This window comes from Pristis pectinata, chromosome 28 (assembly GCF_009764475.1).
Source record: "Pristis pectinata isolate sPriPec2 chromosome 28, sPriPec2.1.pri, whole genome shotgun sequence".
In the NCBI taxonomy this organism is placed as follows: Eukaryota; Metazoa; Chordata; class Chondrichthyes; order Rhinopristiformes; family Pristidae; genus Pristis; species Pristis pectinata.
The window spans coordinates 12,011,183-12,027,340 of record NC_067432.1 but is presented as its reverse complement, the minus strand read 5'-3'; the positions used below and the strand labels follow the sequence as shown (position 1 = coordinate 12,027,340).

Here is a 16,158-nt window from a genome sequence, read left to right as displayed (position 1 = left end):
AGGGCATGTCTGCTTCTTGTGCTTTTGAATCTCATCAGGTGAGATTCCTGTATGAACTATTGCCCAGCACCTAAATATGTACTGTTGCTTATTTATTGATTCATGAGATATAAACATGGTTGGATTTTTTTCTATTAATTCATGGGATGTGGATATCATTGGTAATGCTGGCATTGATTACACCTGAACTGAAGCTGTTAAAATTCACATCAGTGGTCCTGCAATGACAAACAGACTAAATCAGGTCAGGATGCCAGATTTCCTCTCCTGAGGAGAATAGTGAACTGTTTTAGGATAATTCACAGTTACCTATAGCAGGACTGGCAATGGTGGGTGGCAAAGTGATGCAGCTAGTAGAGCCACTGCCTCACAGCACCAGCGACCTGGGTTCAATCCTGACCACAGGTGCCGTCTCTGTGGAGCCCACATGTTCTCCTAGTGACTCTGTGGGTTTCCTCTGGGTGCACTGATTTCCTCTCAGATCCCAAAGACATGAGGGTTGGGAGGGTGAATTGACCATTGTAAGTTGGCTCTGGTGGAAGTGAATGATAGACTCTGGGAGGAGTTGATGAGAATATGGGGAGAATAATAAAATGGAATTAATGTAGAATTACTGTAAATGGGAGGTTGATATTCAGCCTGGACTGGGTGGGTTGTAGGGGCTGTTTCGTGCGGTATCTCTCTATGACTCCATGACAATGTATTTGAACTATGAAGCTGGGATTTGAACTCATGTTTCAAGATCAGAAGCCCAGAACTCTGGTGACTAGTCCACTAACTTAACCACTACATAAATGTACCCTCATCTTTTGTTCACCTTCACCATCAAGCTGCTGTTGCATGCTGGGAAATAACAGGAATGGTAGAGTAAATCCTGGCCCTACAGTTCAGGTCCAGCATAGCTTAGATGCAGAGCGAAGCTCCATCTGCTCCTTCCTCAACAACCATCCCCTCATCCCCAGTCACAGAAAAACCTTCTACTTCCCTCCCTGTAAAGGATTCCTTCTACTTCTCTAAAGCTCTTGGTCTGCTTCAACCAGAAAGCACAATCACAAGCAAAAAAGCTGCAGTTGTCCTGTTCTGTCTATTTATACTATCCCTGGGGCTATTGGCTTTGTTCCCTCTGCAACAGCTCAGTAAAGGCTGGCTGCCTATTTGTTAACTTGTGTGTAATATTAGATTGATGACTGGAATAAAAGGATATGTTTTCAGCAGTACAAATGCCACCACAAACCCAGCCCATGATCTGTAGTAAATGCACAAAGCAACTTGGCACTAATGTCAGCATTTTGTTTCACTTTCTGGTTTGAACATGATGAGTAAAAACACTGCCTGTGGGAATGAAACCTCAACATGAAACTGCAGGCAGAGAGCTCCAGAGTACATGCAGACATGAGGCTGAATTATCCCCAACAACAAACCGATGAGTTCAAAAGGTTTTCCCATTCCTCAGGAAGATCAGTTTATACAATCATGTGAAAAATTAGAATCCACACAGTAAATCCTTCGAGGGAGTAGACCATCAAAATGACTACCCAGGGGAATAAAAAAACAGAGCGATCAAACTCTTGATATAAGATCCGAGGGAATAAACTTCCAATGTCATTGCTGTAAGGAATGAAACTCAGAAGGGAATAAGATCCACAAGTTGACCTCCTGAGGGTACAAAATCATTGATAGTAATACCTACAATGTAAACATCACTGTTTTCCATTGTTTTGTGGTTCTAGGGCATTTCTTTAACTGATTCAATTGGCAAAATATAATAAGCTCATTAATCCCAACATATTCCATCCGGGTTCAGATATCGGAATTATCTTTGCACAGTATCTCTCCTACTTCTCTCTGGAAACCTGACTCGAAGCCATTTGTCAAGATTACAGAATTTGTTAGGAAAACCATTCAATCTATCAGTTTAACCCTGTTTTCTCCACCACTGCACCTAATTGTTTATTAAATGGTTCCATGGAATTTGTCTCTATTCACTGTTCCTCAAGGCCCACTGTCTCACTGGTTTCTCCGCATGAAGAGGTCCTTTGAAGCTGTCTTCATTGGTTTAAACCCAGCTGTCACTTGACTTACTTCCACTGCTTGTTTTGCAGCATTCCTAATGAACCCTTTCTATAAGCAAAACATTGCAGATGCTGGAAATCTGAAATAAAAACAGAAAATGCTGGAAATACTCAGCAAGTTAGGCAGCACCTATGGAGCGAGAAATGGAGTTAATGTTTCAGTTTGATGACCCTACATCACAATCTTTTCTTTGTACTATTTATTATTTTAAAAACAAGAAATAGGAGCAGAAATAGCCATTCAGCCTCTCTGGCCTGCTCTCTTAAACAACGTGGCTGAATTTTCAACTCAGCACCATTTTCTGTCCTCTCCCCATCGTGCTTGATTTCTCTAATGCCCAGAAACGTATTGATCTTGGTGGTCACGGCAATCAATGACTGTATCTCCAGAGCCCTCTTGCGTAGAGAATTTCAAAAATTCACCGCTCTTTGTGTGAAGGAATCTGTACTAAATGGCATAACCCTTGTTATGAGACCCTGACCTGAAGTCCTAGACTCCTCAGCCAGGGGAATAAACTCCATTCCCCGTCCATCCCATATGGTTCAATGAGGTCACCTCTCATTGTTCTGAACTCTGAACAACAGAGGCTTATCGGAGGTACAAGACACGGCAGAAGCTGGAACTTGGAGCAACACAGAAACCACTGGAGGAACTTAGCAGGTCAGGCACCATCTATGGCGTGAACTGGACAGTCGATATTTTGGGTCGAGACCCCTCATCTGGACTTGAATAGAGGCTTATCCTTCACAATGTCTCCTTCTACGTCAGATCCGCCATCTCAGGAACTAGTCTGGTCAACCTTTGCTGCATCCTTCGCATGGTAATGTCAGCATTAGTTTGGTTCAGGACCTCCCCAGGTTATGAACACCTGAACACACAAAGGTGCTATACAAATGCGAGTTGTAATGGAAAAGATAAATACCTAGAAGAGAAGAATTCCATTTTCCAGTGAGTTCAGTGAATAAAATAAGAAGCAGAAATAGGGCATATGGCTCCTTGAGCCTGCACTGTTATTCAATGAAATCATGGCTACACTCTATTTTGTCCACTTGCCAGCCCAACCCCCACACCTTCCAATGTCCATCGTCTCCAGAGATCTGACAATCCCAGCCCTGAATATACTTAAGAACTCACATCCCCCTGGAATCGAGCATTCCAGCGGTTCACATCTCTGGAAAAAGAAATTCCTCCTCTTCTCAGTCCTATGTTGTTGACTCCTTCCACTGAGACTCTTCCCCAGGTTCCAGACTTTCCAGCCAGAGGAAATTGTCTCTGGGCATCAACCTTCTTAGGATGCTTCAGTGAGATTGCCTCCCATCCTTCTAAACTCCAGTGAGTAGAGAACGATCTTTCTTCATAGGAAAGCTCCCTCATCTCCTCAATCTAGGTCCAGTCATGAAGAATGGATTATAACATCTTGGAGAGGGCTTGGAGTCCTCTGAACACCCGGAGCTCCTCAATGACCTCTCCCAGTCTTTAGAAACTAACTCATTGATTCTGGACTTTGTGGCAGGATTTGCATGCCATTACTTCCTATAAGGCAAAAGCTAACAGCATAAATGGCAATGATGCTTTACTCCCTGAAAAGCTCAATGCCTTTTATGCACACTTTGAAAGGGAGAATAACACCTGTGCAAATCCCCACAGCATCCGGTGACTATGCAATCTCTGTCTCGGAGGCTGATGTCAGAACACCCTTCAAGAGGGTGAACCATCGCAAGGCGTCAGGCCCAGACTGTGCCACACTGAAAACCTGTGCCAACCAACTGGCTGGAGTGCTCAAGGATATCTTCAACTTCTCACTGCTGCAGTCAGAGGTTCCCATCTGCTTCAGAAGGGCAGCAGTCATACTGGTGCCCAAGAACAGCAGAGTGAGCTCCCTCAATGACTACTGTCTGGTAGCATTCATATCTACCATAATGAAGTGCTTCGAGAGGTTGGTTATGGCTAGAATTAACTCCTGCCTGAGCAAGGACTTGGACCTGCTACAATTTGCCAACTTCCACAACAGGTCTACAGCAGATGCAATCTCACTGGCTCTCCACTCTGTTTTGGAGCACTTAGACAACCGCAAAACATACGTCAGGCTGCTGTTATTGATTACAACTCAAAATGGCATTCAACACCATCATCCCCTCAAGTACTAATCTATAGAAATTTGTAAGAGTCTTTGTTGACATACAAAATCTCCTCAAACTCTTAATGAAGTCGAGCTGCTAGCATGCCTTCATTGTAATTGCATCATTCTGTTGAGCCCGGGAATAGATCCACCGAGATGTTGATGCCCAGGAACTTGAAGCTGTTCACTCTTTCCACTGCTGGCCCCTCAATGAGGACTGGTTGGTGTGAGGACTGGTTGGTGTTCTCCCAACTTCTCCTTCAAGAAGTCCACAATCAATTTGGTCTTGGTCTTGCTGAAGCTGAGTGCGAGGTTATTGTTGCGACAGCACTCAACCAGCCCATCTATCTCACTCCTGTACACCAAGCTTCAAAACCTGTGACGCTGTACCTCCTTCTGCAACTGGATCCTCAACTTCCTTATCAGGAGACTACATTCAGGGCAGATCAATAATAACATCTCCTCCTCGCTGACAATTAACACATGTGTACCTCAAGGATGTGTGCTTAGCCCACAGCTCTACTTTCTCTACACATGGCTGTGTGGCTAAGTACAGCTCAAATAGCACCTATAAGTTCGCCGATGACATCACTGTTGTTGGTAGAATCTCAGATGGCGAAGAGGAGGTGTACAGGAGTGAGATAGATGGGCTGGTTGAGTGCTGTCGCAACAATAACCTCGCACTCAGCTTCAGCAAGACCAAGACCAATTGATTGTGGACTTCTTGAAGGAGAAGTTGGGAGAACACCAACCAGTCCTCACACCAACCAGTCCTCATTGAGGGGCCAGCAGTGGAAAGAGTGAACAGCTTCAAGTTCCTGGGCATCAACATCTCGGTGGATCTATCCCGGGCTCAACAGAATGATGCAATTACAATGAAGGCATGCTAGCAGCTCGACTTCATTAAGAGTTGAGGAGATTTTGTATGTCAACAAAGACTCTTACAAATTTCTATAGATGTACGGTGGAGGGTCATTCTGACTGGTTGCATCACAGCCTGGTACAGAGGCTTCAATGCACAGTATTGCAAGAGGCTGCATAGAGTTGTAGACTCAGCCAGCTCCATCACAGGCATAACCCTCCCCGACATCAAGGAAATCTTGAAGAGGTGATGCCTCAAGAAGGCGAACATCCATCACAATGGACCCTCAACATCCGGGACATGCCCTCTTCTCGTTACTACCATTGGGGAGGAGGTACGGGAGCCTGAAAACCCACACGCAATAATTCAGAAGCAGCTTCTTCCCCTCCACCATCAGATTTCTGAATGGTCCATGAACCCAAGAACACTACCTCATTATTCCTTTTTTTTGCATTATTAGTTATTTTTATAATATTTGCATTCTACTGCTGCTGCAAAATAACAAAATTCACATCATATAAGCCAGTGATAATAAATCTGATTCTGATTCTGATTGTCTGTGGAGTCCTTCATGTGACAGTTGCTTTAGTGGAAGGAATTTGTCATTTCCTTAAAGTCCTAATGGATCATTCTTTGGCAAACCAATCATCTTCTGCTAATGACTGAAGGAAGGAAATGAAAGAAGGGAATAAGAGGAGACAGGTTGACTAAAAACAGATTCATTACTGTTCAAAGACTCTGAGCTTCACTCACAGAAATTTATTAATGGACTACATCTATAGATGGGGGCATTTCATACTTACTGGCTGCAGGGACTGACACACAGTGTCTAGGAACTAAAAGCCTGACTCCCATAGGCAACCATGTTGTACTTTAAGACCGTTTGTTCTTCTCTAAGTATAGTTGTTCACCAAAGCCTGCAATTATGCTGTTGCTGAATATTACTTGTTTTAACTGAGGGGATAATGCATTGTATGCTGAATACATAACCATGTTAATGCAATGTGCCCACTGTATTGGAAATAATCAGAGATGTACAGTTTGATCCAATGTCTTGGCATTGCAACAAGGATTGAAAATTACAAATAGTTGTGTTGCCAAGGGCTTCACTATAGCTCCCCACTTCCAGCATCATTGAAAGAAGCAACATCCTTGTACACTTTCTCTGATACATCAGTTTACACTACTTGCAAACAAAAGCCCAGAAATTCAATCATGTAGTGCATGTTTTTTTTTTTATTGAGCTGAAGTGGAAAATCAATCACACTTTTCTAGCGTGCATTGTGCATAATGCAACCTTGAACTATTGTACCTTTGCAAAAGGGAATGCTTGGCATCCAGCAGTGACATCGGCCATATCTTTGCAAATGTGTAACTCGGAAACAGTGACCAGGAAAACAGATCTTAATGCAAGGAGATGACCCATTCAAATGCTTGTTGTAGGGGCCAGGACACACCTGTGCTTTTGTTGGATAGTCTGCTGCACCAGACAATGATGGAATGGGCTCCAATGCACCAAGGAAACCATTCTTCTCAGCATTTTGTTTATGAGTTCTTTATGTGGGGGTGAAGGTGGGTGAGCTGCTCTGATCTTTTACCAGGAGTCCACCTCTCCTGCCACGTTGTTCAACTGAGCACTGCAGAGGCAGTTGCTCCACTTGAATGTCTGTACTGGCACCCTTCTTAATGGGTCATCTGCACCACGTCTACTACTGTACCGGCTGAGAATAGCTGGACCTTGGTCAATGAGCAACTCTCAAACTTATCTGTGTTAATGATTTACTTGTTACTCTAGTCCACCTGATACCTGGGTTATGGATTGTGCAAGGAAACGTATTCCCTGATCCTGTAGGTTCCTCCATCAGTGTCATTTTAGTGCATATTTCCTGTGGGATAGGAACCCCAGCCAATATCTATTATTCTCAATGGCTTATTTTCATTTCATCACATTTTTGAAACTTGTACTGTAACTCCTCATGTCATGTACTTTGCAAAGATCCAAGATCAATTCTAATATTTAAGAGAGATTTGGATAGGTGCATGGATAAGAGAGGTATAGAGGGCTATGGTCCGGGTCCAAGACTAGCCAGAAAAACATGGACTAGATGGGCTGAAGGGCCTGTTTCTGTGCTGTAGTACTCCACGTCTAAGATGTGCACGATCCTTTTCCCAGGGTTGGAAATTCAAGAACTAGTGGGCATAGGTTTAGGGCGAGAGGAGAAAGATTTAATAGGAAACTGAGGGGCAACTTTTTCACTCAGAGGGTGGTCCATATATGGAATGAGCTGCCAAAGGAAGTGGTTGGGGCAGGTACACTAACAACATTTAAAAGGTACTTGGACAGGTACGTGGATAGGAAAGGTTTAGAGGGATATGGGCCAAATGCGGGCAAATGGGATTAGCTTAGATGGAAACCTTGGTCACCATGGACCAGTTTGGGCTGAATGGCACATTTCTGTGCTATGTACTCTATGACTCTGAGAAAGAAAACTAAGTTGCATTAATACAGCTCCTTCCATGTGCTCATCGCATCCCATCTTCGACGAAGTGCTTTGGAATTGTGCTTACTGTGTAATGTAGGAAACGTGGGCAGTTAATTTTCACACAGCAGGCGCCTAAAAGGAAGTCAATCTGTTATAATGGGGTGAAATTGGTGAAATATTTCAGGTATAGAGTTGAAATCTAACATTTATGCTGTGGAATTGCTTCTCCTTTTATCAATTGAGTTGTTATTTCTGGGATACAGTTCAGTCCTCAATAGGTTGTTTTAAATTTGCTCGAAGTATGTTGATACATTAATAGGAATGAAACAAACCAGTTATTTCAGACTTTTCTTTTGGTTAGTCACGTTGGTTAATAGAAACTTTTGAAAAAGTAATTCCATGCCCTATCTACTTTTGATTTGAGCGTTCCTCTTTGTTACTTCTGTTGGATGACAGAATGATTCTGTGTCATTGAGAGCTCTCGAGCAGAAAGCTGCCATCAGATGGAATTTGCAGTCTCTCTCTTTATTACCACAGACAATTCATTGCCTGAGTAAAGCAAATCTGTTTAACTAGCAGGGATGCTCACATATTGCTCCAGCTATTCTTCTGTTGCTTCAGATCCTTCCCATTTATTTGCTGAAAGCATACTTCCCAGAACAAAATGCAAATTAAGCCATTTACTCCAATAGACTTGCATTTGTATAGCACCTTATTAGATCTCTCCAAATCAATGAAAAGCATTTCACATACAACTTTAATTATACTGACGAGCAGTGATCGTCTTTCTGTAGATATCATGGTTTTTCTGCAAGGCAATCGACTCAATGGCCACTTAATCTTGTGCTGTTGGCTGCCTAAGCAATGTTCCCAAGACCACTCACAGAAATCCTTGCTCTTAACACATTGGAATCTTTATCTTCCACCTATCTGTTTATCAGTTCATTAGGTTATTAGTCAGATTCAAGCAATTGCTTTATTTCATACAGTATTTTTGCTGAAACCAGTCTACCCATAGAAGCTTTCCTAGGGTTCTACTTTCTGGTAATTCCTTTGCACTCCTCCAAAATTGTTTCAGATGAACTTAACAATTTTTTTCTGTTAACCAACCATGCCTATTCCTGATCAAACTTATAATCAAATTGGGGTTAGCAGCAAAATTTTCCAATTAGCATTTAATTTTCTGTAATAATGGTTGCAAAGAACAGAAGAATATAAAGTGGATTTAACCTAGCAAGTAGAAAGAAAGGCTGACTTTCCTCAATTTACATTGCTTCAAGTTCCTGGCATTAACATCTCAGAGGATCTGTCTTGGGCCCAAAACATTGATGCAATCATGGAGAAGACACGCCAGCGGCTCTACTTCATTAGGAGATTTGGTATGTCACCAAAGACACTTGCAAATTTCTACAGATGTACGGTGGAGAGCATACTGATTGCATCACCGCCTGGTATGGAGGCTCCAATGTGCAGGATTCAAAGAGGCTGCAGAGGGTTCTGCAGCTAGCTCCATCACAGGCACAACCTTGCCCGCCATCAAGGACATCTTCAAGAGGCAGTCCCTCAAGAAGGTGGCATCCATCACTAAGGACCCCCATCATCTGGGCGGGACATACCCTCTTGGTGTTACCACCATTGGTGAGGAGGTACAGGAGCCTGAAGACCCACACTCAACAATTTAGGAACAGCTTCTTCCTCTCCGCCATCAGATTTCTGAACGGTCCATGAACCCATGAACACTACCTCGTTATTCCTCTTTTGCACTATTTATTTATTTATGTAACTCATAGTAATTTTTTATGTCATTGCACTGTACTGAACAAATTTCACGGCATATGTCAGTGATAATAAACCTGATTCTGCCTTTCATAACCTCTAGATGCCCAGATTAGGAAAACCTTGTGTGCATACATATGAGGAAGGTACTTCAAATAATTAAGGGTTTGATATGAAGGATAACCTTTCTTCTGGTGGGAGAATCTGGAACAAAGGGCATAATCCTGAACATGAAGTTAGGTCTTTCAGTTAAATCAGGAAATATTTTCACATACAAATGGTATTAGAACTCTGAATCTCATTCCATGGAAGGTTCTGCATACTGCAAGAATTGAAGTTTTCAAGACTAATATTTTTTTTCAAATGAAAAAAATATTAAGGGATGTAAAACAATTGTGGGTAAATGCAAGCTACAGATCATCCTTGATCTACCTGAATGGTAGGGACCCATGTTCCTCGGCATAGCTACCACAGTTCCCTATAGTAATATGTCTCCCTCATTTCAAAGGGAAATAGGTTGACCACATAAGGTTGATACAAGATGACTTATTTTCCTTATTATTTTCCCAACTTGGGCATCAGTCATGCAAAGGTTCTGAAAGAGAGAAAAATGGAGGAATCATGAACAACAAGGCTTAAGTCCCTTCCATGGTCAGAAACCCTGCCCAGAGGAACACTGCCACAGCAGCAGTTTTTGACACTTGACTGGGTTGGGGCAGGCTGTTATTAAAACTATTGGGAGAAGCTGCTGCAGGAGGAAGGAGGGAGGAAGGGAAGTTAGGAGAGATGAGGCAGTGAACAAGGGAGAAAGGCAGGAGCGGAGGAAAAGGAATGAGGAGCATTCAACTGGATACCTTATAAATAAGTAGCTAATTGGCTGTCCCCTACAATATCAGACAAGGATGCCTGCTTTCCCCAGTAATTTTTCTGATCTGTGCACACCACTTAAAATTAATGAGTCCCTCAGTCTAATCTTGAGCTGAGAGACATGATTTGTCCTAGGGTTACCCAACAGATTAGGGCACAGTATTTTGTGGAAATATAAACAAGCCCCACCCACAACAGGTCCCGTCTACAACAAACCCACCAAAAAGCCCTGCCCACAACAAGCCCACAACCCCCACCCCCCAACAACAAGCGTCATCTACTTAAAGCACAATTAATGACCCTATTCCTGTGTAAGAAGTGTAGAAAATCTTCCAATAAGGATGAACTCCAGGAATTCCACAGCCAATCAGAGTGGCCGATCTTACACTGCACGTACAATACATGTCGACCAGTAGCCTTTGACTTTTCATTTAATATCCTCACTCTCTGCTCTGAGAGCAGCCTGTTTGTTTATTTATTTCTCTCCTGACAGCCAGTTCCAGCTGGGAGCGACTTGCTGCCTCCTTCCTTTCATCAACTGAGACAATATAATTTGTGGCCATTGCTTCTCAGTGACATCTCCACAGGCTGCTGAGCCAGTGATCTAGTGGCTTCTGAACGACTGGATCAGTGAAGTACAGCAGGAACACAAAGCACTCGGCACAGTTTAAATCCCTTAAGGAAGGCTGTTTTTAAATTAAAGAGGCAGTTTCTGCACATCGGTCACCTTTATGGTTGAATATTTCCTCAAACACAATAAGCAATGAAACACCGACCTTTCACACTGACAACTCCAGCTGTAGATAGAATGGATTGGGTTGATAAGGCTGCATGCATGTGGGATTGTTGCTTTTGTTTGTGCAGACTCAGCACATAACAACCATATTTAAAAGCTCTTGCACTTGCTTAAGGTAATTGCAAATATTGTCTATTTACTCAAAGTGGTTGCAATTGCTTTTCAGCTATCACAATATTCAGGGAATCCTTCCTTTTGCAATGCACTTTTCAATTGACATACTTCTCTGTCGTAGGCAGTGTACATGGGCATGAAAATGAATTCTTGGAGTTGGGTTTGCTTTGCTGCTGAGCTGACTATGTTTGCTCAATCATAAAGAATCCTGAGATCAAAATAGGATTGCCAATTTCAGGCAAATGTATTGTCGGGGTGTGGCTCAATAGGGTCCAGTTTGAGGATGAGTGGGGTACCACTGGGATCAGGAGCTACTCCAGAATAACAAGCACAAAAATCTAGGCCGATGCTCTGGTGTCAATTGAAATACTGCACTGTCAGTGGTAGCGTCTATCAAGAGACACATTAAGCTGAGGGACTGTGTGCCCTTCTATCACATGAGCTCCATCTAACTTGCTTTGCCATTGGGCGCCTAGCACATTCATTCTCAGCATGCATCATTTCCCTTTGCCAATGAGAAGCAGAATATGTGTCTTTATTACCCTGCTGGATTTCTTCTACCAGTCCCATAGAGTTAAGACTGCTTTGCTTCTGTTCCTTTTCTTTAGATTCTGAGCCAGCTGATGGGACCAATGTAAGATCCTCAGACTATGCCACGGGTGGGGCAAGATGTCCTAGATGGGATGCTCAGGTAGTTTGGAAATGGGGCACCCTTCCACTGTGCTTATGCATGTCCTGACAGAGAAAACTGAAGTTCTCCATGCAATCCTAAATTTTCCTTCCGCACTGAGTATACAAATTGGGATGCGATGTTGCTGTTGTACAAGATGTACCCAGAGGGTGGTCAGCATATAGAATGAGCTGCCAGAGGAAGTGGTTGAGGTAGGTGCATTAAAAACATTTACAAGGTACGTTGACAGGTATATGGATAGGATAGGTTTAGAGGGATACGAGCCAAATGCAGGCAAATGGGTCAAGCTTAGATGGGAATCTTGGTCGGCAAGGACCACTTGGGCCGATGGGCCTGTTTCCGTGCTGTATGACTCCATGGCTCTCTCACTCTGTGGTGATAGGTCAGCCAGCAGAGCAACTGCCTCACTGGACCAGAGACTCAACGCCAATCCTGACCTCAGGTGCTGTCTTGTGGAGTTTGCACGTTCTCCATGTGACGGTGTGGGTTTCGTCCCGAAGTGACCCAGTTTCATCTCACATCCCAAAGACATGTGGGTTAGTGGGTTTTTTGGCCACTGTAAATTGCCTCTAGTGTATAGCTGAGCGACAAAACATGGGGGAAGCTGATGAGGATGTGCGGAGAATAAAAATAAGATTCATGTAGTATTAGTGTAAATGGGTGGTTGAGGAATGGTGTAGACTCAACGGCTCAACGGGCTGTACTTCTCACGATATTGCAACACACCTTCAACAAACTCCCCATTGGAATGGAGCTAATCTACAGAACAAATGGGAAACTATGTTGCCCAGAACTAAGGTTATGCCAAACTCAGTATGTGAGATGCAGTATCCCATAGGATGGTCCCTGGTTGACAAACAAATTCACTTCTCTGTTATTTTTTAACATAGAAATAATTTAAGTTATAAGGACAATCACACAGTGTCAGTATATCCCAAACCACTTCAGCGCCAATGAAGTAATTCTGAAATGAAACCGCTGTTATAACGCAGAAAACTGAGCAACTAATTTTAATTCAGCAAGGTCTCACAAACTCTATTGAGATAGTGAACAAAAACAGAATGATCGAAATAGTAGGCAGGTCAGGAAGCATCTGTGGAGGGAGAAACAGAGTTAACATTCCAACCCATTGACCTGAAGTGTTAACTGCTTCTCTTTCACAGATGTTGTCTGACTTGCTGATTACTTTCAGCATTCTCTGTTTTTATTTCAGATTTCTAGCACCTGTGGTTTTTGATTTTCGATTTGTGTTTTGAGATAATGAGCTAATAATCTGTCTTTTATTAATGTTGATTGAGAACTAAATATGGCCAGGATTCAGACTCATCTGCTGTTCCTCATAATGTAGAGGGGAATACAGAAAAACACAGTAAGCTTAGCCCAAAGCACTTTGCGGTCAATGAAATACTCTCTGAAGTGTATCTGCTGCTGTACCAAGGTAATGTGACATCAGTTTAGGCACAGCAAGCTGTCACAAACAGCAATGTGATGATGGCCAGATGATATTGGATGAAGGATAAATATATTGGCCAGGGCATCAGATGTAATTCTTTTGCTTCTTCTTCAAAAACTGGGCAGACAATGCCTGTCACTTGAAGATGGTCTGTTCAGTAGTGTAGTATTCCTCCTATGACTGCACTAGAGCGGGGCCCTAAATTTTGTGCTCAGGTCTCTGGAGTGGGATTTGAACCCAGTACGTTCTGACTCAGAGATGAGTGATGCCAGCTTAACCACACCTAACACCAGCTACCAACCACAATGCTTGTAATGTTTTTCTTTCTCTCCTAGAGAGCTCACAGCAGAGTATTCGAGACTGATCTTCGACTCCTCGAAACTCCGGGTCATTACTAGAGGATTGATAACCCTGAGTCAAAGGAATTATTGCTCTTTTAAGAGAAATATTGGATATTTTGAACATCAAAGAGCTGTCAACATAAGTTCACAGGTAAAAAATAGGTAGCATAGTATAACCAAGTTTATATTAATCCATAAATGTTCCTCTCTTCGCCACCCCAGTAGAGGGAGTTGGTCTTCCACATGCTTATGAATATTTCCATTCGCACATCACTCACATTATTCCGGTGGATGGAATCCCTTCTCACACTCAAAATCCATCAGTTTTGTACACTTTTAGATATGAACATTGTGACCCAGCAACGAGCTTGCGGTTGCTGAGAGTTGTAAACTAAAAATGCATTTTATTTTCTTTTAGAGAGGGATGTGGAGCAGTGATGCTTCAAACTGTGATTCAGCTTTTCCAGAAAATACCTGAAGGCTAAAGGCATCACAGTGCAAAATAGATACTGCAAAATCCCCAGTGCGATTGCAACCAGCATTCAACACAATTCTATTGCCCGTTTTAGAATAATAAATGATGGGATTCGCAGATCTGGGCCAACTTTCCTTATTGGCTCAATCTGTTCTCAGGATCACACCAAACTTCAGGAGCAGTTGGAAGTACTGGCCTTTAGAAAGTGCCCTCAACATCCTCCAGTCAGTGAAACACATTTGAATTTCAATCACTGTTGTGATGTTGAAAACATGACAGCCAAATTCCTCACAGTAAGCTCACCACAGACATCAATAGGATAGTTTTTTGTTGACACTGGCAAAGTTTGCACAGTGACTAAGATAATGGAGATAACCCTCCACCCCAAAAACACGCAGCTCTTCTTCATTCAAGTGCCTTAAAGTCTCCAACATGGTAGACAGTGCCAGGGGTTCATGTCTTTTCTGAAAGACAACTTCTCTAACACTCTGGCTCTCCCTCAGCAGTGCCCTGGAGTGTCAACAAAAAAAACAAGTCACAAGAATGGAACTTGAATGAGGAATCTTCAGAAGTGAGCTGGCATGCCTTCCTACATGAGGTTTAGCCATTATCCATTTCTGTGGGAAAGCACTTGAGTACGTTGGAAAATTTCTGTGGAATCAGTTTAGGAGCCTCTTCTGATCCAATGTCTGAAATGGAGAACTGAAATGTCAGGTTGTAGGGGCATCATGGCTTAGAATCGTTGCATGTTCCAATACAGAATCAGCCTACTAGACCTTCATTGACATCATGTTTCATTCCACAGGAGCCACCCAGCCTATATCTAGCAATACTACTGCTTACACAGCCTCCTTGACTTGACTTTTGACTTCCTGACCAACAGACCACAATCAGTGAGGATAGGCAGTAACACCTCTGCCACGATTATCCTCAACACTGGTGCCCCGCAAGGCTGCGTACTCAGCCCCCTGCTTTATTGACTGCTTGGCCAGATTCTGCTCTAATTCCATCTACAAGTTTGCAGATGACACCACTGTAGTGGGCCGAATCCCAAATAACAATGAGTCGGAGTACAGGAAGGAGATAGACAGCTTAGTGGCATGGTGTCATGACAACAACCTTTCCCTCAAAGTCAGAAAGACAAAAGAGCTTGTCATTGATTTCACGAAGGGGGGAGGTGAACACGCTCCATTTTACATCAATGGCGCTGAGGTCGAGAGGGTTGAGAGCTTCAAGTTCCTCGGAGTAACATCACCAAAAGCCTGTCCTGGTCCAACCACATAGATGCCGTGGCCAAGAAAGTGCACTAGCACCTCTACTTCCTCAGGAGGCTAAAGAAATTTGGCATGTCCCCTTTGACCTTCACCAATTTTTATCAACGCACCGTAGAAAGCATCCTATCTGGATTCATCATAGCTTAGTATGGCAACTGCTCTGCCCGAGACCACAAGAAACTGTACAGAGTTGTGGACACAGCTCAGCACATTACCGAAACCAGCCTCCCCTCCATGGACTCTGTCTACAATTCTCACTGCTGCAGGAAAGCAGCCATATAATCAAAGACCCCACCCATCCCAGACATTCTCGCTTCTCCTATCAGGCAGGAGATACAAAAGCCTGAAACCACATACCAACCAGGCTCAAGGACAGCTTCTATCCGGCTGTTATAAGACTATTGAACAGTCCCCTAGTATGATAAGATGGACTCTTGACTTCACAATCAACCCCGTTATGGCCTTGCACCTCATTGTCTACCTGCACTGCATTTTGTCTGTAACTGTGGCACTTTATTCTGCATTCTGTTATTGTTTTCCCTTATACTACCTCAATGCACAGATCTGATGACATGATCTGTATGGATGGCATGCAAAACAAAGTTCTTCACAGTACCTCGGTACATGTGACAATAATAAACCAATTCAATTCCTCAGTGCTGAAATTATTCAGTAAGAATGCAGGGTTACTTCACTTAGTGCACCCCTTGCTGGAATAGAAACAGAAAATTCAGGAAGTGCTCAGCAGGTTAAGCACTACCTGTGGAGAGAGAAACAGAGTTAACATTACAGGGCAGTGGCCTTACTTCAGAAGTGGGCACATTTAGAAAACAG

The 16,158-nt window shown here is 43.0% G+C and overlaps 1 protein-coding gene across 4 annotated transcripts in view; it reads right to left on the bottom strand.

Annotated features, from left to right (window-relative positions):
• Positions 1–16,158, bottom strand: part of LOC127583964 (NT-3 growth factor receptor-like) — a 612,790-nt gene that overhangs the window by 48,378 nt on the left and 548,254 nt on the right. The gene's annotated exons all lie outside the window — the stretch shown is intronic.